At 45.5% G+C, this 23,543-nt stretch overlaps 1 protein-coding gene across 3 annotated transcripts in view; it reads left to right on the top strand.

Annotated features, from left to right (window-relative positions):
- The window catches only part of sema6e (sema domain, transmembrane domain (TM), and cytoplasmic domain, (semaphorin) 6E), a 141,662-nt gene that overhangs the window by 19,057 nt on the left and 99,062 nt on the right, over window positions 1–23,543 (top strand). For 2 of the 3 annotated variants that reach the window (XM_035608316.2, XM_035608319.2), the window contains exon 2: window positions 1–106. The gene's annotated coding sequence lies outside the window, so the exon portion shown is untranslated. Of the gene's footprint in view, window positions 107–22,319; window positions 22,484–23,543 lie in introns of all 3 variants that reach the window. The other variant, XM_035608318.2, reaches the window with a different exon arrangement.

Below are 23,543 nucleotides of genomic sequence, written 5' to 3'. Positions count from 1 at the left end.
ATACACAGCTGACAGCTGCTCTCTGAAGCCTGTACCAACCTGGTTTACCTACCTACCTACCTACCTACCTACCTACCTACCGACCTGCTGGATCACTGCAGTCAAGGTGAGAAAAGTGGTTTCTTTCTGAACTAGATGCTGTGTCATCAAGTCAAAGAGCATTTGATGTGGGGAAGGATTGGAGTCTCTGGTCGCTGATCTCTTAAATGCTGTATTTTTAGATCGAATTGGATTTAATGTGACAGGATCAGGTCCAACTTCAAGCAGACGTCTAGGGAGAGACCGCTTAATTAATGGACGCTTTGTAGAAATACTGCTTCTGAAGCGGCTTTTTAAATGAAATCTCCTCAATTACTTATCTCCTTTATAATCAAATGTCAGGAATTATAGCTTTTAAATATTTGGCAAACTTTTCCAAAAAGTTTTTTTTTTCTCCCCACACTTTTTTTTGAAACCAAGGACAAACTGAGTTTAAGGTCAGCTGATACAACGTGACTGCATTGGCTCAGCTGCGAATTCATTTATCCAAAGAAGCAGCAATCGCTTTGAGCTCACTATTCATTATTAAATGACGTGATGGAAAGCATTTTTCATATTGGTTGTTTACTGTTCGCGTGACGGGATTCAACAACACTCATTATTATTTCCTTCTTTTCATTGTATTGTGCTCTTCTGCGCTGGTGAGGCTCAGTTTCAAGGTGATGTCACGTTGGTGGTAAAATGTCATTCTGTGTTTCTAGTAGTTTGTAGCTTTGCTTGTAGTTCGCAGTTGTGAATATCGTGTTTGTTACTCTACATTTTAGTTCTGCCACTGCTCTATCTGTCTACTCTTGAATGTCTGTCAGTCATGGAAGAGAGATGGTGTATTAAATGACAATATACATGTGATGAAGGCAACACAAACAAAGTGTAGTGAACGTGACACACAGCGGGGTGAATCGGAACAGGGTTAGGACTTCCTGTTCCAAACGAGGAGCCTGGATGTTAAAGACATGATACCTCGTACATACAAGTATCATGTCTATACCAGTATGCACGTGGTTTGAGTATGAAAAGTCTGACAAGGACTAGGAAGATGGTACTTGGAAAATGATGCCGTGAACTGGTTCCCACAGTGGACTCAAAACTGTACGAGTCTACAGTCGAGTGCTCAAAAACAAACTAGGGCGTTACAAGAGGGTTTTGCTCGCAGCATAGCACATAACTGCTGCTGTTGTGATTTTTTATCTTTAAAGGGACATAAGAGGACTTGTACTGGTATATGAGATTTCGGTGAAGGCGCTTGCGTCGGACACCGATGAAGTGCACGTAGCTGGTTGAGGTTTTTCCAGCGATGGTGAGGTCGTCTGGCAGCCGAAGCGGAGTCGCCTGCAGAAATGTCTCAGGAACATGTAGATTCCCAGAGGAGGTATTGTGTCTGGCTTGGGCTTGTGGACCACGAAGCGTTGATGACACGCCGCCTCCTGGGATGGCGGGAAGCAGATGGCTGGAAACAGATGCAGGCCTGCTGTGACCTTGAAAGGCAACGGCAAAAATGTCTCAAAAACGTGATTGACCAAAACAGAAGAAGTGACTGGTCTGTGTTTCTGTGAGCCTGTCGTAATTTATTTTGTTACTGAGGCACACAGTTAAGCTTCTTTGCCGTGTACCTCATCAGAGATGGCACGTTTTTTAATTTGGTTTGTTGCGGTTCACGCAAGTCGATTGCAAGGGAACCAGTGCTCGTAAACAAGGCGATTCACTCACAAACGTTCCGCCGAGCTGTTTACCTCGCAAAGAATTTGGTGTCAAACTACTCGGGTCTCGATCTGTGCATCTTAAGCCAAGCGTGATGGATGTATCTGAGCCTTGTTTTCCAGAGTTTACCTGGAAACTGCAGCTGCAAATAAACATCAGTCGAGAGCGTGTTTCACATTCACTTCATCATTTCATGTTTGGGTATCCAAGCATGAGGAATTTGTGACTATCAAATGTCAGCATTCACCTCGTCATTGCCACGAATCCTCCTGTTGTGAAATATTTTCCTTCTAATAATCTGTTCTGCAGAGAGAAGACATTTTTCTCTGAGTCTGTGAGAATTAGTTTGATTTCCTTTGTTCTATGATTTCAGTAAACATTATTTTTATGATGGATGAATCCAACAGTGGTTTTCTGGGCTCATCAATTATTCAGTTGTTGCATAAACTATCTGAATACTTGGGGAAAAAAAGGACATTAAAATGTGCCAAAGTCCAAATTACCAAGTTCAGATCGCTAGTTTCGTCCGATCAGAAGTTCAAAACCCAAACTTAATCAGAAAATATGCGAACGGCTGGAACCTCTGGATGTCATTTTTTTCCCTTAAATCACTCAAATGATAATGTATTTACAAAGTTGCTGCCAAAGATTTTTTACCTCTCCAAGTAGGTTATGTCATTCGTTCTATTTAAAAAAAAATCTTGTCCACGGTCACGGTTGCTCAGCCCTGGATCTTATTGTCCAGTTAATGTTTTCAATGAATCAAACAATGTTTTTCCAGCTTAAGTGGTATCGAGATGTTCTTATACCAGTGTCAGCCTCCAATACTGCAGAAGATGCCAGTATTTATGTTTTTCAAAGGGTTCATACAGGGTCAGTAGCAAACAGCTGTTACAATACTTTATATACGTTGTCCTTTTTAAATGTACTGGTGTCGGATTGGTGCTCGATATCTGGGGATACACAAAGTCCAGGTAGTGGAATCGGTATCGGGAAGTGAAAATGGTGTCGTAACATCTCCAGTTCAGTGTTTTATTTTTTATTGGACTAGCTTAGGTTAGCTGCAACTAACGATTATTTTCATAATCGATTAATCTGTCGATAATTTTCTTGATTAATCGAGAATTAATTAGTTGTTTGGTCCACACACCAAAGATATTCAGTTAACTTTCATAGAGGAGCAAAGAAACCAGAAATTATTCACATTTAAGAAGCTGAAATCAGAGAATTTTGACTTTTTTTTTCTTCATAAAAACTACCTGATTTGATTATCAAAATAGTTGGCGACTAAATTAGTAATCGATTAATTGTTAACTGCAGCTCTAGATTAGCTTAAATTACTCCTATGAGTGACATCCTAAATTAAATATTTCAGAATAAAGTGCTAATAAAGTCCCTCAGCCAGACTGGGACAATTGAGATGTTAGTCAGTCTTAAGGTGTAATCCTACTGCTGACAAATCTCTACCAAACTATGAAGCAGTGATTCACAACACGTTGTGTATTTGGAGACAAATTAAATCACAGTTTAAACTGCAACCCATTGCTGAGAACCCTTCCATTGCACCATCGATCCTAGAAATCTCTTTTCAACTCTGGAAAACAGCAGGTGACTTGTGTATTGAAGACAACTTTGCCTCATTTGCACGATTACAAAGTAAATACAAGCTGCCAATGCACAACCTTTGCAGATACCTGCAAGTGAGAGAATGTGTTAGAAAACACGTTCAATGGCTCCGGTCTAGAGAGATGCCTACAGCCAACGTCTGTAATACAGAAGAGATCTGACGGCGGGGTGGGGAATATCCTTTGTTTGCTTGCTCACTTTTTTTTTTTTAACATGTCTTTATCATGTATTACTTTTTAAGTTTTCACAGGAAAAGAAAATTCAGCCCTAATGTACATCCCTGTCAATAAGCTGGAATAAAAAGTAAAAAACAACATTTGAAAGACGGTGTGAAGATACTTTCTGAAGCGGGCGCCACCAGCAGCACTTCCGCCGCTCGGCCCTCGGGGGCTTCGAGCACGGAGGGAGAGTCGTGATCAGAGCAGGGCTGGATGGTTGAGGTGGAGGGACGGTGAGGAGGAAGAGGAGATGGAGGAGGGTAGACGGTGTCAGGCGTGTAATTGGGGTGAGGAGATCTCTGGGGTGGATAGAGGGAAGCTTTATTAAGACCGCTCAAGTCTGATGTGCTCGCACGGCCGCCTGGCTCTTCCCCGCACGCCCACGCGTTCGGGCCAATCTTCCATTTCCACAAGAGACTCTGTAACAACAAAGGGATGAAGGGCAAAGTCCTCAAGCTCCTCTCAGTCAAAGATAAGACAAAAGACCTCATTACTTGAAAAGCAGTGATGGGGAAGCAGCAGTGTATGGATCTGCCTCTTTTCTTTTTTAAAATCCAGGCCCATTGCTCCTGCGTCCTCGCTGGTGGAAGCTAAGTTGCGATTACTTATTGATGGCGCTGTCGTTTTATATCCTCGGTCGTCTGCCAAAACCGATGACTGCGTGATAACCTCTGTGTCATCGCAATAATACAGATGTTTGCATTAGTAGCTGAAACTTGATAACTCCATCATAATCTGCTCTTACCTCATTTAGTCTCGGAGCTGGTGGAAGCACAGCTTGGAAATCTTGGCGCTCAACATGGACCAAAGAGGAATAATCTCTTGTTTTGGTCCATGAAGGAAAACCCGCCCTGTAACCGATCCCGTCATGTCTGATGCTCAGATGAGGAGCTTCTTTTCTCCACTGGGAACACTGACCTGCTTTTGAGTCAAGTGAAGCCTGTGCAGACGTTCGCCTCCTTGACTCCTGCAAATGTCTGCCGTCTCGCGAAAAGCACATTTTGTGAGTGACCCGACAAAAAGTTCTTGAGCTGAGGAAGGAGGCGGGTTACTGTATGAGGGGAGAATTAGCAGCCTCCCTCAGTTCCCAGCTGTAAATTGGTTTCTGTGGAACTCGTGAAAAAAGGGGGGCTGGAGGTCTCTGCTTCCGTAGCAGCACGTTAATCCCCCGCAGCTCAGGCCGGAGGGAGCATTTTTTGTGCGTATATATGGCCCCTTGTGGAAAATGGCGCCGCTCCTCCTCCGGCCCTCGTCCCGTCCTCCTTCCACTCGGTCCTGCAGGGCTTGGGCTAATCCTCCGCCTGGCCATGGTGGGGGGATTGCGGGCTTTTTCAAAGCCCTTTGCTGGCTGGACTTCAAAGTTACAGGGATACAGGGACTTTAGACGGTGGGAGAAAATGAGGTCCACCGCAAGCAAAGACTGCGAGGTGTTCACCTCTGCTTCTTCCTGTGCCATTCCCGAGGAAACTCTGAGAAAACTCCCGGCCGACAGTTTTTTGATTGGAGGCACAGAGCCACGGAGACGGTCTCTGAAGATCAGTTGGTGCGGATGTTTTGTGCCTATCTGCAAAACCATGTGGACATAACTTCTGATATAACTTTTTAGAAATGTACACAAAACAGTTTCCTTACGCGGAGACACAAATAAATATTTATAAACAGATAACATAGAAGCATAACCCAGGAGGAAACACTGGAAGTTTGCATATCTTCATAGCTTTTCTTAATGTTTGCAATATCCAAATGTTCCCTGACAGGCCTGCAGCCATGTTTTAATAAAGGCTGCTGCCAAAACCCACAGTGCAAGTAGAGGTGAGACTCTCCAAATTAGTTAGACTTTTTTTTTTTCTCTCTTTCGCTCCGTTCAGAGAGTTCATTCAGTTTGAAAGAAAATAATTGTGTAGATTCTGAACTCTAGTCCCCACCTTATCTTTAGTCTGGGACTAATCTTATCGGGTTGAAATCGACGGAGCGTTGTTCAGCTGGATTCACAGGACCTCTGAACGTCTGATGTTTAAGATTCTCTGTTTAATTCTAAGATAACGCTGGGAACGATTAGAGATCAGGACGGATTAAGACAAGTTCCTCATATTCAAATTCTGTCGGCGTCATTACGGCTGGTTGTGCCGACAGTTAAACTTTGTGTGCACAGGAATTAAATAAGCAGGTTCTGACTATGGAAAGTGAAGAAGGAACTTTTCATGTAGGTTACACTTACTTTCGCTTAACTGACTAAACTGTTTCCAAGGTTCACTGAGTTAAATGTCATCAGCAATCAGAACAACTCCACAACACATCACGCTTTTAACAGTTACAACCCACCATGAGTTCACTCGTTCGTTTGTGAACCACCGTTTTGAAGCCTCAAGGTTGACCTATACAGGATCCATGCACTGGTTGGCCAGACCAGCTGTCAATCACGCTCCTAACACACAGTGCTTTATGGTCTGTTTGACTGTAAATGAACCATAATGTACAAAATGAACATCATGTATTGAAGAAGACTTGAAACTAGAGATTGAACCATAAACTCCTCAGGAATATGTTTACTGACGTCATAAATCAAGAGATAAGTGGAGTCATTTTCTCATGGAGTCGCCCGCTCCTGGTCAGTACACAGAATACAGGCTTCAGACACTTCTGCAGTGGCTTCACTTTCTGGACCCGATGACTACGTCCACTTTCATATACAGTACGGTTGTGGCTAATTCAGCAAATCAGGCTAAGAATGAATCCATGACTACATTGTACTTACTCTATATTCCCCATAACAATATGGGAACTGTAGTTCCAATACTTAATTTCCCCTGAAATAAAAGTATGATGAACAATAATAACTGTAAATAAAAGGAGTCACAAAATTCATTAAAGCTAGTGTGTAATATTTAGAGGAACCTTTTCACAGAAATTGAATGTATTGTCCATAACTGTGTGTTCATATATGTATAATCACCTGCAACAATGCACCAATGTTTTTTCCGTCAACTTCGAATGAGTTAAATACAGTAACATTAGGGGACCAGACCTAAGTCGCCGTGTTTGCTACGTCGTGTACGTCGTGCTGCTTTCCGGTTCCACTGCGAATCGGGAGGTCGGAAAAAATCACCACCCCGACTTCTTGGGTCCGCAGCATTAAATGCGGTTGCAGAAAACGGTCCAGTCCAGAATACGTCGTATTCTCGTTGAATTTCCAGCACTGTGGGAAACCGGAAATGGAATTAGAGGTGCGCCACCATAGAGTGTCCACTCCTGTCGGGTGCTCAGTTGGCTGCGGTTTGCAACTTTACTACCAGATGCAGCCAGAGAAGTACAAAATTATACACTGGGGCTTTAACATTAACTTTTGCACTCAAAAAAGGAGCCACTTATAATTGGCCGAGGATGTTGTGTTTTCAGCCGTCTGTTCATTTGTTGTACTCAAAAACTCATGGGCCAAGAAAATTTGAATTCAGATCCAGTACCTTTTTTTTCAGCACTTTCTTTAACAATGTGAGATGATATGTTTTTTTTTTTTCTTTTTCCCCATTTTCACTGATTTCCCAGGGAATAATTCATGGATCTTCATTAAAACAATGAGGCATATTTTGATCTATGTGTGCAATTTGGCAAAGCTCGATTGAATTGAAGGTGACTGTCAAACCATAGCAGAGTTATGACCTCTGCTAAGATTTTTTTTGTCAAGTCATTTTAAAATGAAGTGCGCTGGTCAGCTGAACAAATACATCTGAACGTGCTGCATGTTAATTACCTTGAGTGGGTTTAGGGTTTTACATAATTCCCCTTGATGTTCAGAAAGTGTGCAGTTGACATATGTTGGACCTTAACAAACACACACACACACACACTGTACGGTGAGACGTCAGTAAGCCATTTAAAGCTTCACCCTGAGGTAACCCTTTGCTAAGGTTAGTCTGCTTTAGCTCCAAGAGGAGGATTATGTCATTAACCGTGGCTTTCTTCGTCACAGCTGCGATTGAGTTTTCATCTCATTCCGTTGACTTTGTGTCATTAGCGTCGCTTCTTTAAAATGTGGTCAGATCATATCGGCATGCCCCCGAGGTGCAGTCGGACCTGCCGAGTTGTTTTCTCTGCTCTGAACCGTAGCAGATAACTTTCACTTTGCTTTTTCTCATCTGGTCGATTTTCGCCTCTCGGTGCCCAAACACCACTGACCGACGGCTGGTGAACAACAGATATGAAAGCTGCCCGTGAGCACAATCTCAGAAATGAGCCCTGATTTAGTTTTTTAAATGATTCTTATTGGAATCAAGGCTCCAACTAATGATGGTTTGGTTTTATTCCCCATTTGCTTTTTAATTGATAAACATTTAGTTCAAATAGTCATAATAGATTCCCCGCTGTTCAAGGTGCTGTCTTCTAAACTGCATGTTTTATCAAACTCTGAGGCAGAAAAAGCAGCAAACCCAATCACACCATTGGGCCCAATCCCACTTCACCCCTTGCCCCTACCCTTTAGCCCTACACCTAAGTTTTGTGCGTTCACGTGTAGGGGTACGGTTGTCTCAATTCCCTCTGGCATCGAGGGGGAGGGCTAAGGCGGAGGGCTAGATGGCCCTCCAAACTGAGATTTTCCAGACCCACGCTCCAAACGGAGGGCTGTGAGATATGCCTTGCGAAGGCAAGTCGGCGGAAAAGATGTCCAAGGCGACCAAAGAAACTCACAAATTTGTGTGACGACCTTTGTTCGCTAGTCTCAAAAAAAGAAAATCCCTAGTCGCAAAGCAGCGTCATGCGTTACATTAGTACCACATATGTAACGGTAGCAACTAACGTGATGTGCTGTTTTGTCGTCATAGGACCAGGTGGTATTTTCAGTGTGATTCACCTGTCCTGTCATGCCCAACATACTGTAAATGGCATGTTTGTTATTTGAATATTCTGGGTAAGTCACCATAGTAACTGCAACAGCATCTTTACAATGATATGTCACCGTCAGTCCAGGCTTGTTGAAAAACACGTAGCGTCTGCTTACGCGATGGCGTACCGCGTTCGAAGGGGTGTCCCATTTCGTAGGGGTAGATTTTCAACCCCTTCCCCTATGTAACTCCGTTTCAAGGGGAAGGGGCAAGGGGTAGGGGTAACATTGAGAAATGGGATTGGGCCTGGGACTGTCCAAACTTTGTGTTGGCCACAGAAGCAGCAGTTGGACTCACTCTGAGCATCAGTCCAAGAACCTGTTGCAATTTACAGAAGTTGATAAATCAATCGCATGAAAACTAATCTGAAGGTATTTTGATTGTCAAGTTTTAGCACAGATGGGAGCTACATGGTTATGGCTGTGTTGTGGGGCAATGACACGTTAAGAGGTCTCACCGCGATCGTGTTCCAACATATCTCCGAGAGAGATTCATTTTTTCATTTATTGCTGATATCATGCTGTAACTGCTGCGGAGTGCGAGGCAGTTTATCGGAGAGGCTCCTCTATTTCTTATAATTGATGTTAACCAATTCCCTCGGTGGGGCATTAAGGTAGATTGCTGTATTAATTGCCAGCGTATGCCGTCTAAATGGGTAATTGCTCGCCGTTTGCTGGGATGTAAATGTGCGCAGCTCGGGTTTAATATTCTGTTTATTGAGGTGCTGACCACTGAAAAATGAAGATGCTCACAAATTGATGGCGTCTCAGTCTGAGGTGTCCTTTTCTCTGATTGCAGCAGGTTTAGTTATCGTTTATGAGCCTTTGTACTTTTTCAAACGCATAACACGTTAACTGCAATGTCAGACATTAAGTAAATAGGATATTTGCATTTCTTAAATGTAATTATTTGTGTTGCACTAGTCATTGATTAATCTTTGGATAATTTTTTAGATAAGTTCATGTAGAGTGTACGTGAAAAAAATAGCCGTGCCATGCTCCGAGAAACCCTAGATGACGTCTTCACATAGTTCGTTTTGTCTGACCAACAGTTTTAAAAGCTGCCACCACAACATATTTTTTATCAAAACTGATAACGTTCTACTGTCCACCAAGGGCTGGGAGATGTATGAAATTCATTTGATTATTAAAGTTATTTGTAAAATGTCAACTTTTACAGAAATGGGTGAAAAGGTTTTCTGTATCATAATCGTCCCTTCTTCACTTCACATTCAGACTTATACGTAATGAAAAGCATTTCAATCTTTTATGAAAGAACCTGTGTTTGTTTTCGCCTCGTCACTCTGACTGATCAGTCACTGATCTGGTGACTGTGGTCACCTAGTTTTTCCCATATGCAAGATTTCAATAGTACGTAAGTAAAACATACCATCAAAGGGCCTTTGTTAGGAAAATGCTCTGTAAAATATGATATAAAAACCTATAAATTATCACCTTGTTTTTCATTTCTGCTCTTTCCTCTGGAGCCGTCTGACCTGAATTAAGCAGTTCTTTATCACGAGCACCTTCAGCCCATAACCCTGCAGGGGCGGGACCGACCCGTGACAGATGACTTCTCTATGGTAACTGACACCGGTGGACGCGTCCGACGAATCGCTCTCCGTCCCAAGACATTCGTAACTCCCCCCGTTTTCAATAAGATCGACCATGGCGCGCCTCTACATACGTGTGGGAGTTTGAAATCAGTTCACCTCCATCTGTCCATCCTCGGTGGGGCCTTGCCCCTGCACTCCATATCCAATTTTTGCCCCATTGTGGGACGTAGAAGCAGAACCCTCTCTCTCTCTCTCTCTCTCTCTCTCTCTCTCTCCCTCTCTCCCTCTCTCCCTCTCTCTCTCCACGGATTCTGTTCATCCCCTGAATTTCTCTACATATCAGCACACACCTTTGTGGAGACGCCGGGGGGGGGGGGGGTGAGAGGGGGCGGATGGGACCAGAGCGGGGGGCGAAGATGAAGCAGTTGAGAGGGTGAAGAAGGTGATTACTGAGAGTCGGCTTGAGGGAAAGTGGCTCGCAGAAGCAAGATGATAGACCCCCTCCCCTCTTCCTGTGGTCCTCTCTTCTCCTGTCTCCTGGACTCCGTCATCCTGCCACATTATTCTGTCTGTCCTCTCTTGTATTCCTTGTCCCACTCTTGGCTCTTCGCTCAGCTTCTTCAACAGAGCTGTGATTGGAGAACACGCCGGGCGCCAATGATCCAATCTCATCCCTATTCATAGACTCCCCCCCTCCACATCACTCTGTAGTGAGCCTGCCGCCTCTGCTTTTTTTTTTTTTTTACCTGTTTGTTTCACACGTTTTGTTTAGCTTTTAAGTCCCCCTGTACTTATCCCACTGACTTGCCTACCGTAAAAGAAAGTTGACACGGCATCACAAGCAAAAGGCTTGGTAAGCTTTTTAGAGCCAGTCACGGTGCCTCCCGTCTCCCTCAGTCCCCCCCCCCCCTCCACCATTGTAATTACTGCTGAAACAAGCAGCGCTGGGAAGTTTCAGCACCGGTGGACCCGTCATTACTGACAATCCTCCCTGCCTTTATCTGCCGTAGCTAAGACGCTCTCGCTCCGCAGGGCTGTGATGACTGCCTCACTGAACTGGGGGGAGGAGGGAGAGGGGGGTGGGGGTGTGGAGGTGGGGGTGAATCAGGGAGATGGGGAGCAATTGGAAGTTTTTCAGAAGTGTGAGGGAAGTGGCACGGTTGCCGAAGCCCTCAAACCGAAAATAAAGCGTTTCAGACCAAAAGCCGCTCCAGCCTGCCATCTCGGTTTCCATGGTGATTCGCCACTCTCCCGCTCCGAGTGGAGAACTTCATATCTGTTACACTGACGCTGCCCCTGTCGAGCGCTTTGCTGAGGAGGCGTCCGGCGCTCGGCTCCTGTCAACGCCACGAGCTGAAAGACGGGCGTTGTTCCGTCCCTTCAGATCAGGTCAGAGGCGTCATGACTCATTCACTTTCCATCCGCTGGCAACTTTTTCATGCTTAAACTTGATTTATTTTAGATTTTTTTGCCACACCTCTGGATTATAACTCACAAACCGGTTCTAAGAAGCAACTGAAACTGATCCAACTGCGATCGAAAATGACCTCACTCGGATATTCGTCCTTCGCAGGATAATGGATGTACAGATCCAGACGTCTCACCTCTCACATCATGAGCCCAGTGCTGCGTTCTCACACAACCACAAGCACATTTGTCACGTGAGTAGATGGGAATTGGAGTTGAAATATTTTCCAGTGAATGGGACCTGAACGGACGATATGAGACTTTCACAGCCATATCAGTATCAGCATTTATGTTTACCGATGTCTTTTATTGTAGAAAATAAACAACGCCAAAAAAAATTAACTTCAAGTTTACATTTTACATAAAACAAATTAGGGTAATTTTCTTAAGACAAGGTTCTGTATATTTGGTTGTATTTTAGTTTTCTTTTTATTTATAGTTATTTATGATAAAGTCTATGGTTAAACTAAACTATCGAGACTTAAACACATTTTTTTGTGATGAAGGTTCGATAATAACATCTTGGGAATCATTGGCAGATTATTTATATGTTTATATATATATATATATATATCAGCTGAAGTATCGGAAAAGTATCAACCCATAGCAGGAAACCAAAGGCTCTGGAAATGTTCTCCGCCGCGGAGAAACGCTGTTATCGCCCGCCGTTCTGCAGCACATATACCGTCTGTGCCCAGTGTTTGTGCTCCGGCATGCCGTGAAAAAAGCTTGGCTAAATTTTGCAGGCTTGTGGGTGTGTGATTGCACACTTGTGAGTGTGTGTGTGTGTGTGGCTCCATACGTTTGCAAACTGGGCGTTGGACGTTGTTAAAAGAAAGGGAGGAGACGTAACTGCTGGTAGGGAGCAGGTGGAACCAGGTGTCGTCGGCTGCCCTGAGGTGGAAACAAACTGGCTCTTGAGAAAACAACACAGTTTAATTTCCCTCGGCTCTGGGACGTCCCTTCGCTTCCCCAAAGTGCGGCACGTGTTTTTTGCAAGTGGCAAACCCACTGTGACCTCACCCTGTTCGTTTTGAGCTGCCGTTTTGAAGCCTCTAGTTTCACTTTGACCTTCATGCGCCATGTTGGTTTTTGTTTGAACCTGGACAAAGAGTTGAGGGGCGGGCGGTCTGACTGACAGCTCGTCCAATATGAATTGAAACCCACTCACCTTGAATTATTTGAACTGATCTTAATGCCTGTCAGCGGTTAACTTCCGTGCTTTGAAATGCACGATGGCGTCGTTTGCATATCGGCTTTAGCGCCTTGATTATAACGTCGTATTCATCCGCTTCGAACGCATCCGACTGTTGTCGGGACAAACAGGTTTGTTGCCATTTGCCACTCGTACTTTTCCAGTGTGCTGGATGGGGGTTCTTCTTCTTCTTTACCATTTGAGGACAGACTACAACACTTGTAGGCTATATGCTGCCCCCATCAGTTCCGGCAGAATTACTGCCTCACTGCAGATAAACAAGTTCCGTCGCGTTTTCAGAATGTTTGGACCGACTTGGTACGGTAGTATCGGTTCTGGTGACAACCCTAGTCAGCACATTGGAAAGGACTGTTAATTGTGAGCGTAGTTCCTCCGCTCTCACCTGCAGCAAGGGACACTGCGATGGGATAATGCCCCATGGTTTGGTGTTCAATGTTCTGTCGTTGAATTATGGCTTTGTTTGGAAAATGACACCGGCATTTATGTCCGTCTAATGGAAAGACTCGAGCACGCAACACTTTCCGAATATGAAAAGCTGTATTTAATCTTGTATTCAGAAGAGTCTGGAATTGTTGATAATAAGTATATGTTTTGTTCTACATTGACTATGAGGTTAAAAACCAGACTCCCGGCTTCTATTTGAGTGTTTGCATCCATGTAAGATAAATAGTTTAGCCCATTTCATACACAACCCCTCATTATTTGGGGATGGAGAGTAAATGGACTAGTTTACCTTAACTTAAATAAAGGCATCACTGTTTACATTGAGGCCTTTTAGGCTTTTTTTTTGGCAGTGAAACACATTTCAAAGTTGCACCAAGGTCACGTGACTGGACTGTTTGGCAGCCTTGTATGTTGTGTTGAGGCCGTTGCATGTTTCAGACGGAGCAGACCGTTCGTCCCCGTGCTCTCCATGTGGATGTCAACAACCTCAAATTAACCCCGGCACTCAAACTCATGGTCATCTTTTTTTCACTTCAAATCCAATTTTCTGGTTTACCGGGCAAAACAACAAGTCACATGTCCTGATACAGTGTGACTGCACTGTGTTTGTCTGTTGCTGCATATTCCGATCCCAAGCTACCAGTTTTAAAAAAAACACTCTACACACTACCACATAATCTCATGAATGAGTCATCACTTTATTCCTTCCTCACGAGGTTATATACATGAAGCGGAAATTGGTCCCGGTAACAATAAAAGAATATTTTAATATCCCAACTTTCTTTGTGTTTGATCTGGTGTTCCTCTTGGGGAGAGGTATGCACAAGAGCCGCTTGTTTTCATTACGCAGCGGGGGGATTCTTTTTCCCAAGGTTGTTGCAGTCGCGTCTCAGTTTCCCGCACAAACTGGGATGCTGGGACCGTAACGTGAATATGGAGTAGGGCTCTGAAGTTCATCCATACGCCAAGTTCAACAAGTCGGCCGCTCGCCGCACTTCCCTTCAGCCCTTTTATTTTTTCTTCTGCTGCATGCCAGTCAATCTCCCCCTGCTACCGCACTCATCTTCTCTCTTTTCAAATGGTAATGGCACTGAACCGCGCCGGAGCTCCTCGGCTAGAAAGTGAACTCTCCGCTCAGAAGAGAATTTATGGACGGTCACGCCGAGTTTTGAAGGTTTGGCCCAGCAGGCCCTGAGAATTTTTTCCTTGTGGCCGAATCATTTTTGGCCGCATCAGAGGAAGCTTAATGCAGAACACCGCTGCTCTCTGGCTATTGTTGTTATGCATAATGGAACAAAATCCCAATTGTCTGCACACCCAGACCCCCTCTCTTCAATATGCTGCACAAACACCGCTGATGATGTGTGTTTGTTCGCCGCCTGGCCTCTGCGTGCCGGCGTGCAGACAGCCGTCCAAGCTGTTACAAATTTAACTAATGAAATCTGCTTCTTGAGCAACACAAACAACTCACATCCTCGGGTGTCGTCGTCGTCGTCGTCCCCCCCCCCCCCCCCACGCCATCGTCAAACCTCTTTCAGCCGGAGAACAGACAGTGACGATCAAAAGCCTAGCTCCAGCAAGTCTGCTCACTTGACATGTTTGGTTTGTGGGAAAACCTGCGCACACATCAACTACAGAGAGCAAGAGGGTTCATCACCCATTCATACCTCAACCGTCAGCTGTGGACACGCCTGCCCGTCTTCCACGCTTGAGTTTTACAGAAGTAGTTTCAAGTTAGCAATCTGATCTGTTAACCTGAACTGCAAGAAAAAAGCAACGTACTTCAGGGTTCTGATTATTAAGTGATTAATAACAATAACATTGTATACAAAAAATTTACGCAATCACAGAGTCCGGAAAATGAAGACAAAGCTGAAGTGCCTGAAGCCTGTATTCTGTGAACTGACCAGCAGAGGGCGACTCCACTTCTACTTCTTCTGCCGTATGCATTGGAGTGTGGATACAGTGTGATTGACAGCTGGTAACGTCCAATCCAATCGGTGCATGGTTGCAGGTGTAGGTGGGCGTGCAGTGTAGGGGCACAGAAGTCATAAGATAATAATAATAATTCCGGCCATTCAAAGTTGACGAAAAAACATCAGTTCTTTGTTGCAGGTGATTATACATATGTGAACACACAATTATGGACAAAATATTCAATTTCTGTGAATACGTTATTCCAAATAATTTACACTGTAGCTTTAATGGCTTTAAGAAAAGGCAAATCTGCCCCATAATTCTAAAAACATAGCGTATCATGTATGTTCGTCATTAAATATCCACGTGTGTTCGGTGGTTTGAGGTTTTTAAAAATCACTTCCAGGTGAGTGAAGATTTCCAGCGAGGCAGTTAAAGTCTTGGCTTGTAGAGAAACTCCGGGCGTGCAGGGAAACGTCGTCTGAGATGCATTAACTGTCTGTTATGTGCCAACTTGGCTTTTCATTAAAGAAGATCAACAACAGCAATAAAATGCTCAGCGCAAAAAAGCTGGTCAGCAGAAGAGAGTGACGTCTCCCGCTTCATCTCGGCATCCGTTTTGAAAATGCACACAGTTGATGAGGGTGCGAGTCCACTCTTATTAAACATGAAAATGAAACACCTAAATTAAGTACCCGATGATGATCGATTTGTGAGTGTATCAAATGACGCCTACTCAAGGAAACCGATTTGGTCAGTCCTGCTCGAACGTGAGCGACGCCACGACGACCAAGAGTTCATGCAGAGGAAAATGCAAAGTACAACAATGTGCCACTTATTCCTGGAAATAACAGCAGACAGAGGCTGTTGAGAGATGACCATCTGGCCCCGACGGGATCGTGACCCCCCCCCCCCCCCGACTGGTACGCTGGCTGATTTTCTTTCCTCTAAATAACCCCTGACTCTATTACCAGAGCCCCGTCGCAGCCGCAGATCTTGGAAGGAAAGCGCTCTGCCGCAGACCGCGGGGTTGTGCTGCCTGATTACAGTTGCATAGTTGCGTGAGCAGAATTTCGTCCCCGACGATCGTGTGCACGAGCTGATTTGTGTGAATTAGCGGGGGAGGGATGGAGCGACGCGGCAAATTGAGGCAGGCGGAGGAATCGCCGACTGCCAAGTTTTCTGGGAACAGTGTATTTAAAGACAGGACTGAAGCTTCCCGCATTGCTCCTATTTTCTTGGGACCTTTCACGACATGAAAAAAGAGAGGAAACTCACACAGATCCTCTCCACTCTGTCCTAACCAATGTTGGCGTCTGTCTAAAATGACCCCCCCCAACTGAGAACGTTTTCATCACACTCGCACAAGCCTCTCGGGCTTGAATGTTTTGCACGTCGCAAATTTCAAGCATTTCTCAATAATTAAACCCAGGCCTGAGCGGCAGCAGCATGGCTCCGGGCTGTTTGACTATCGGGGGGGACCCGTTGTGACCGAAGACGGGTTCACCGTATGAAGGTATGGCAGCGGCCGATCAGCCTCGGCCTCGTCTCCCAGGGTGTCGGGGCAGCAGCAGCGTGTCACCGCCGCTGCATTTCAACACGGCAAACACGGACGCTCCCGCAGGCTCCGGGCGGGTGATCACAAACCTGGCAGCTGTAACGTACACCAAGCCTGAATAAATTATTTTTTCTACCCTTGCTTTGCCCCCTTTTTTTTTTTTTTTCATATTTACAGTTCATTACTGGTGCATAAATAAGTAATACAGGATCAGTCAGCTGAAACTTGGCCAGGAGGGAGGCTCCAGGACTTAATAACGATTTTGAATAAGAGGGGCGAGTAGCTCTGTTTTCCTTTTTCTCTTTTATGGTTCTGTCAAGAAAACATTCCCACCCGTGTTCCCAGGGGATGTGACTCTTAATTCAACGATGCCTTGAAGCAAAGTGTTCATAATTCATCGCCGCGCGGTGACGAGAACGGAAGAAATCCCGTCTCTACAGGAGACGATGTTCTCACGTCCGACTGTGCAACGAAATGTCGACTTCGGCACCGGCTCCGATCCAGGCTGTTTGTTCTCGCCCGCTCTCTCTCATTTTTTCCCCCTCGCTTCTCTCCTTTTGTATCCTCAATTCCCCCCCTTTATTCTCGGCTTCCCCTGCCTTCACCTTGGCAAACACCCATTCGCAGCCCCTAAAACATTCAATTGATTTTTTCATTGATGCGAGCCCTAATTGGCTTTTAATCAGCACTTTACATTATGTTTTGATTTTTTAATCAGATGTCGGCTCAGAGGAAGTGGCCTCTTCACCCGACTGACTGACACTGGGGCCCGCCGGTGGCTCATATGTTGCTCAAGGCGTATCAAGCGAACCATGAAATCTTTTACTGCGTTCACTCCAAATGAGGTGAACTTTTGCGTCACTTAGCGTTAAAAAAACGATGTCTGACGCAGACGTCAGTAATCTCAGGAGGATCTCCACGCCAACGCCATTCAATGAGAGTCGTGAAAACGGAAGTCCAAAAACTGTTGGCACGTCACGTGACTCATGTAGACTTCAGATAGTTCCCGGGAAGTGCTTGGCGCGCAATTCGAATCCATTTTTCAGAGCGACGTAACTACGATTTTTGGAAATTAGTAGTCAATAAATGTATCAATTTACAATAAAGCAGACAGACATTGCCTATGTAGTTGTTCTATGTAGGTAGTCAATACGTTGTCTTAAATCATGAATAAATCATAAATAATTATAATCATAATCCACTAACATACTTTAATGCACATTTCGATTTGATTCAGATGTGCTGATGATATACAATCTCATTATTTAAACGTCTCTCCCTTCATAAGTGCAACACAGACGGTCCATTGATCCATTGTGCTGCTACTCTAATGCGCTGCTGCTCACTTCCGGGAACTATTGAGAGGCTCCATGATCCGCCATCTTTATAATTAAACCATGAAAATATCAAGCCTCAATTACATTTCTTTGTTGCAAGGGTTTCCTACCGATATCTTGAGAATCATTGCCAATTTGTAAAATATATAAATATGCAGATATTTGTTTATTGAAAATGGTTACAATATCGGTATTGACCCCCAAGAATCCATCCCGGTAGGGTTCTGCGCTGATGTCTATGATGGAATGATGTTTAAAGTGATGGAATATCAAACAGCCACTGATCTGTTCAGGAATGAACTGTGTTACGTAAAAAGAGGCACTTTGTTCCTAAAGTTTCCGCGCTCTTGAGGTAAAAGATGTTCATGGATTCATTGTGATCAATATGTTCCATTTTTAAACAGTCTGCGAATTTGGCAGGTGGCCAACATCGGGCGTGAAGATGTGCCGCGAGCACTGGTCGATAAGTCGGGGGTCAAGCCTCCCGCCCATGCAGCGCTCTGAACGCTGTTCCCACGCTCTTTGTTTCAGCGGAGGAGAGACGAGAGTAATCACTCGTTGCTCCGACGCTGAAAATGGCAGCGACGCAGTAAGACAGCCATGAACTGAGACTCCAGGACGGCCTGTTGTTGTTGTTGTTGTTGTTGTTGGTGGTGGTGCTTTGCTCGGTCCAATCCCTCGACGCTTTCAATCTCCGCCGCTCAGAAGCCTCTCCTCACATTCAGCCGGGCGCCACCGGAGAACAGGATTAGCACGCATGAGGATTCTTCGCTTTCCGTCTCTCTTTACTTTTTACTCCCATGTCTTTTTTTTGCCCTCTCCCTCCTTTGTCACTTTGTCACTGCCTCTCTATAGCTTTCTTTTCATGTCCTCCTCTCCTTTCTCACCTCCGTTTCCCCTCTCTCCCCTCCCTGGTGGCTGAGGGGACGTTCAGCGACTCTCTCAGCCGCTGCAACAAATGGTGACGCCAAGACGAAACGCGTATGGGTGGTTTTTTTCTTCGCGTCTCCACAAGACTCCCTCCCCTCTCTTCAACTCGGCCCCGGCATCCGGCTGGAGAACCTGAAATCACTTCTCGCTGCCTCCTGGAGGAGGGAGGAAGGAAACCTGGAGGCCTGCGAGTTATTCCACTGCAGCGCCTCCTCCAACACCTTCCCTCCATTTAAGTCAGTTGTGCAATTAAATACTTGCACATAAACTCATCTCCTGCAATGACTGTGCCCCAACAGCTATTAAAAAAAAAAAACCCTGAACTTATTTAGTTTTCACATTAACTGTCCCTGAATCCCTGCTGAACAAACCACAGCTTCGCTCTCACCTGAGCAGGAGGGATTCATTTTCCGACCCACTTGCCCCGCGTGATTCATTTTGGGAGACTTGTCAGGGAGGCACTTATTATTTCAAGTCATTTTAGGTATTGCTATAATATTCAGTGGCCAGCACCCAGGCCATTCTTTAGAAACCGTTCTAACGATAAATCATGAAGCACAGTGAGGCCGCGACGAGCACGCCGCGGTCACGTCGGTGGCAAAACCGAACCGCACTTGTGTTCCACGAACTCGTCGGCGGAGCGACCTCTCGCACGAGCTTCGGCGGGTCCTTCCATCCGGCCGTCGTTACCGACGCGCCAATTATCTGGATCTCTGCCCCTCGGATGCTGAAACCAGGCCGATAACAAGGGCTGCCATTTAAAAGGCCACTGCATTCTCACCTTGTCACGTCTCATTACAAACCACGGCCAAATGTGTTTACACTCATCTCTCGGCTCGAGAGCCCCGCAAAGCCTTCATCAAAGAAAATGGCTCTGATACCTTCTACATTACAGTTATGCGCAGTTGCAGTCAATGTTGCCCCGTCCCCCGTCCCCCACCTCCATAATGTTTTTCAGAGAGATCAATCTTGTTTCTGCACAATTGCACAGATTGTAATCTATTCCAGCTAAAAGGGGGTGAAAAAAAAAAGAGCTCAACTTGAAATAGAGCCATTCATCACAGAGTAAACGGCGGAACAGAAAAGGCCGAGAGGAGGAGGAGGAGCGGCGGGGGGGTGGAAAGACAAACGGACCGCGGCGCTCTCCGCCTGACAGAAGTAAACACCGGCGCTCCGCGTGAGGATGTGACATTTAAGACGGAGGTGACTTGTCTTTGTCGGCCTAATTAACATTCCACCGTATGCCAGCTGGAGACGGACGCCCTGCCAGCGCGGTCCTCCTCCTCCTCGCCCTCGGCGTGTTTCACCATGAAGCTCTTTACTTCCTGTAAATGTGGCCGTTTCCCTCGCACCCCGAGGTCTTTATTGTGCGACGGTCCACACAGGCTCTGCCAGTGTCGTCCTCCAATGTTCCACTGTGGTCAGTCTATTCGCCGTCGCCAGCGGTGTCAGGCAGTGGTAACTATGGCGACAGTGTGGGGCCTGAATAGCCTGAGTTGTCGGGAGACCCCGGGGGCACCACGGATCCAACTACAAGGATCTGTCAAACTCGATGCTCTTTCTCCGCCGTGTCGGTCGCAGCGCTTCGACAAAATGTCCGAGAAATTAGTCACAGACACAAAGCCCTGTATCAGTGCACCAGAGCTGGAGATTCAAACAGAACTGATCTCTGGGTTTGTCCTGCAGTGACTATTATGTTGCTCATGCTAAATTTTTATGTCAAGCTTCTGAACCACTGTTGCTGCGTTTGAGAGCAGGTTTACCTGTTGTTCCCTGAAAATATGAAACCTTTTTTATGAAGTTGCTACACGTTGATTATTCGGCTATTGGAAGGGAAAACCTAGAATCAAATCAATAACTTTCCTGCTGCTCTTTGTCGAGCCTGACCCATATATCGTGTGGTGATGATAACGGCTCATATGACATATTAGTATCTGCGTCTTTTTTTATTTAAGAGAATAAACCATGAAGAAAATATGTGCATTTATACGTTTCTTAGAAAAATTGTTCTTTATTCAAAATCCATGTATTTGGTTGTATTTTCTTTTTCTTTATAGCCATTCTCTGTTAAGTGTATTGTCAAATATCAAGCCTCAATTACATTTTTGTCATAAGGTTTTGATTAAGTCATTTTAGGAATCATTGACAATTAGATAAAAAAAAATGGTAAAAATGTTTTCTCTCAAGCTCCAAATTTTTAGTTATTCTACAGCTTTCAGCCACGTTTCTTGGCCTTCATCGGCAGATCAAATTCTGTTACTTGTGGCTATTAGAGATGGAAATCTGGTCATATGCTAAGAGCTAAGCCATTGTCATGACCACTGAAGGCCGTGAGACGTGGCTGAAAGCTCTGGAAAGGCCAAATAAGTGGCCTCCGATGTTACTTTCAGGGTCAATAATGAAGTCATTATGTTGTGACCAGCAAAAGATGATATGATATATGATTTTATCCCCAATATCCGCATCTGCCCCCCAAAATCCATAGTGGTTGACCTGTAATGGTGCGTTCATACATTCGCTCGAGTAGCGCGACGTGAAAAGCGCCAAGACGAGAAATTCGGGTCAGTCACTTAAGTCGCTCGAGTTGAACATTGAATATTTGAACCCGCGCGGAAAAATTTGCGTGACGCAATAGCAAATTAGCGTGTGTTGTTATATGGAGCTCCTTAGATTTAAAAAAAAAAGTCTGTATTCACTCACAGTCCGTTACGTTGTCCACAAGCCGCTGACTGCTTTGACGAGCACGACAGAACTGCAAGGAAACACGTGGCTGAAAATTACGGACCACAAAGAGCTGATTCTCCCTCGACTTTTTTGGAGATCTGACTTCAGCCCTAAATACTTGTCTCGACCTTTATTTGCGCAGGAAAGGTTGAGAGCATTTACAGACGCCTCTGTGATGCATGAATAAAAAGGATCTGTGAAATTGGAAAAGTGGTCGCTCGTGTGAAAGGTGGATGCCACGGTGGGGACGGCCGAGATACGAGAGGCCAAGATACCAAATAACCTCCATTTCTACAAGTCCGCAGCTTCAGATGTGTGCAGGGGCCTGACTCAGCAGACCTGGTTTTACACTAGCGTGAGTGGTTTCATGTCCCCCCCCCCCCCCCCCCTTGCTGTCGGTGCAAATGAAACTCCCAATTTAGATCATGAGCCTTTCGCAAGTTTCTCCCTCCTAGTTGTAAATTCCAGGGACATTCCACCATCTTTGATATCCTTGATGGTGCACTCCACCCCGGCGAACACACAGCCGCCTGAGCGTGTGCACATCTCTGCGGACCGTCTCCACTGATCAATTCCTCAGCCCATCTGTCTGCCAGGCTTACTCACGGGGCGGCACAGTGGGCGAGACGAACCGTCGCTGCAGGAGTCTTCATTAAACCCATCTTCCCTCCTCCTCCTCCTCCTCCTCCTCCTCCTCCTCTGCCTCTCCCCAGGCCTGGGCAAAGTTAATGAGAGGAGTCGATCAGCTGGCGGCCACCTTCCTCCACTCGATCCCAGCCATCGTCTTCCTCCTCTCCACATCGGCTTTGACGGATTGACGCTGAACTCTGGGTGTTCGCTCGACTCCCACTCCGGAGCTCAGCTGTCGTTAGAAAAGGTTTGAGACCAATTGTTTCCTTTTTGTATCCGTGAAGATCTTGACTTTTGCCACCAATGCTTTAACAACATACTAAAAAAAACCCTGCCCACTACCCCCAAACATCTGCATCAATAGAGAATAACTATATTGGCGTGCGCGTGCGTGTGCGTGTGTCGCTCTGCCAGAGAAATGGATTCGTAGTGATGGATTGGATGGCATCAGCGGTGGTGTACAGGTCTCAGCCTGTTGCTGAATCACAGCTTTAAACTCATTTTGTGGGCACAGCGGAGCCGTTGTGCTTTGTGCCCGAGCTCGGGACCTGGCTCCGTCTAACTGCCCCGCCAAAGCCTGCATGCCAATTAACCCTCCCGCCCCTCCCTGCCAGAAGGAGCAGGCAAAGCAAGAACATGAAGAGTTTTCTCACTCGCTGAGACAAACACTTTGCGTCGGGGTCTCTTAATTCTGTGTCGGAGGCTGCGGCAGGCCTGTCACGCTGCGTCGTATCCCGCGTGAACTTGATTCTGCTCATGTTCTGGTGCGGTATCATTAGTGCACTTGTTGTTGCTCCAGTTTCTGCCCATCTCCGGCATCCTGACGTCTTCTTGTGGGTTTTTTTCTGAGCAGCGCCGTAGACTTCCAACCGCACTCTGTTTACCTTGTACGTGCTCTGCACTGCGATGGGAGAGACGAACCGAAGGGGTGTCAAAAGAGGTCGTGTCGAGGGGGTAGAATTCATTTAACACATTATTCTCAGCACACGTCGGTTTTTAATATTTCCTGAGACTGCTTAACTTTGCACAGAGTTCTGATTAGATGTTCAAAGTCCTTAAAGCAGCAAAGAGAAGCGGTTTGTTTTTTAGAGCGTGATATTGTGACCTTTAGCCATTTCACACACTTTCACTTATTACGCTGAATTCGATCTGCTTCCACTGTGTTCCCCCGAGGGTTCGAGCTCCCTCCCTCCACCCGTACACCCCATCGTGACAGGTTATCCTGCAGCGGTGGAAGCCAAGGAAGAATCTTAAAGTCGCAGCCACGTACAGGAAAGGAAGAAAAAAAATCCACTCCAATCTTTCAT

This window comes from Scophthalmus maximus, chromosome 10 (assembly GCF_022379125.1).
Source record: "Scophthalmus maximus strain ysfricsl-2021 chromosome 10, ASM2237912v1, whole genome shotgun sequence".
Lineage (NCBI taxonomy): Eukaryota > Metazoa > Chordata > Actinopteri > Pleuronectiformes > Scophthalmidae > Scophthalmus > Scophthalmus maximus.
The sequence above is the reverse complement of the archived record's forward strand: the minus strand, read 5'-3'. Positions and strand labels throughout refer to the sequence as shown.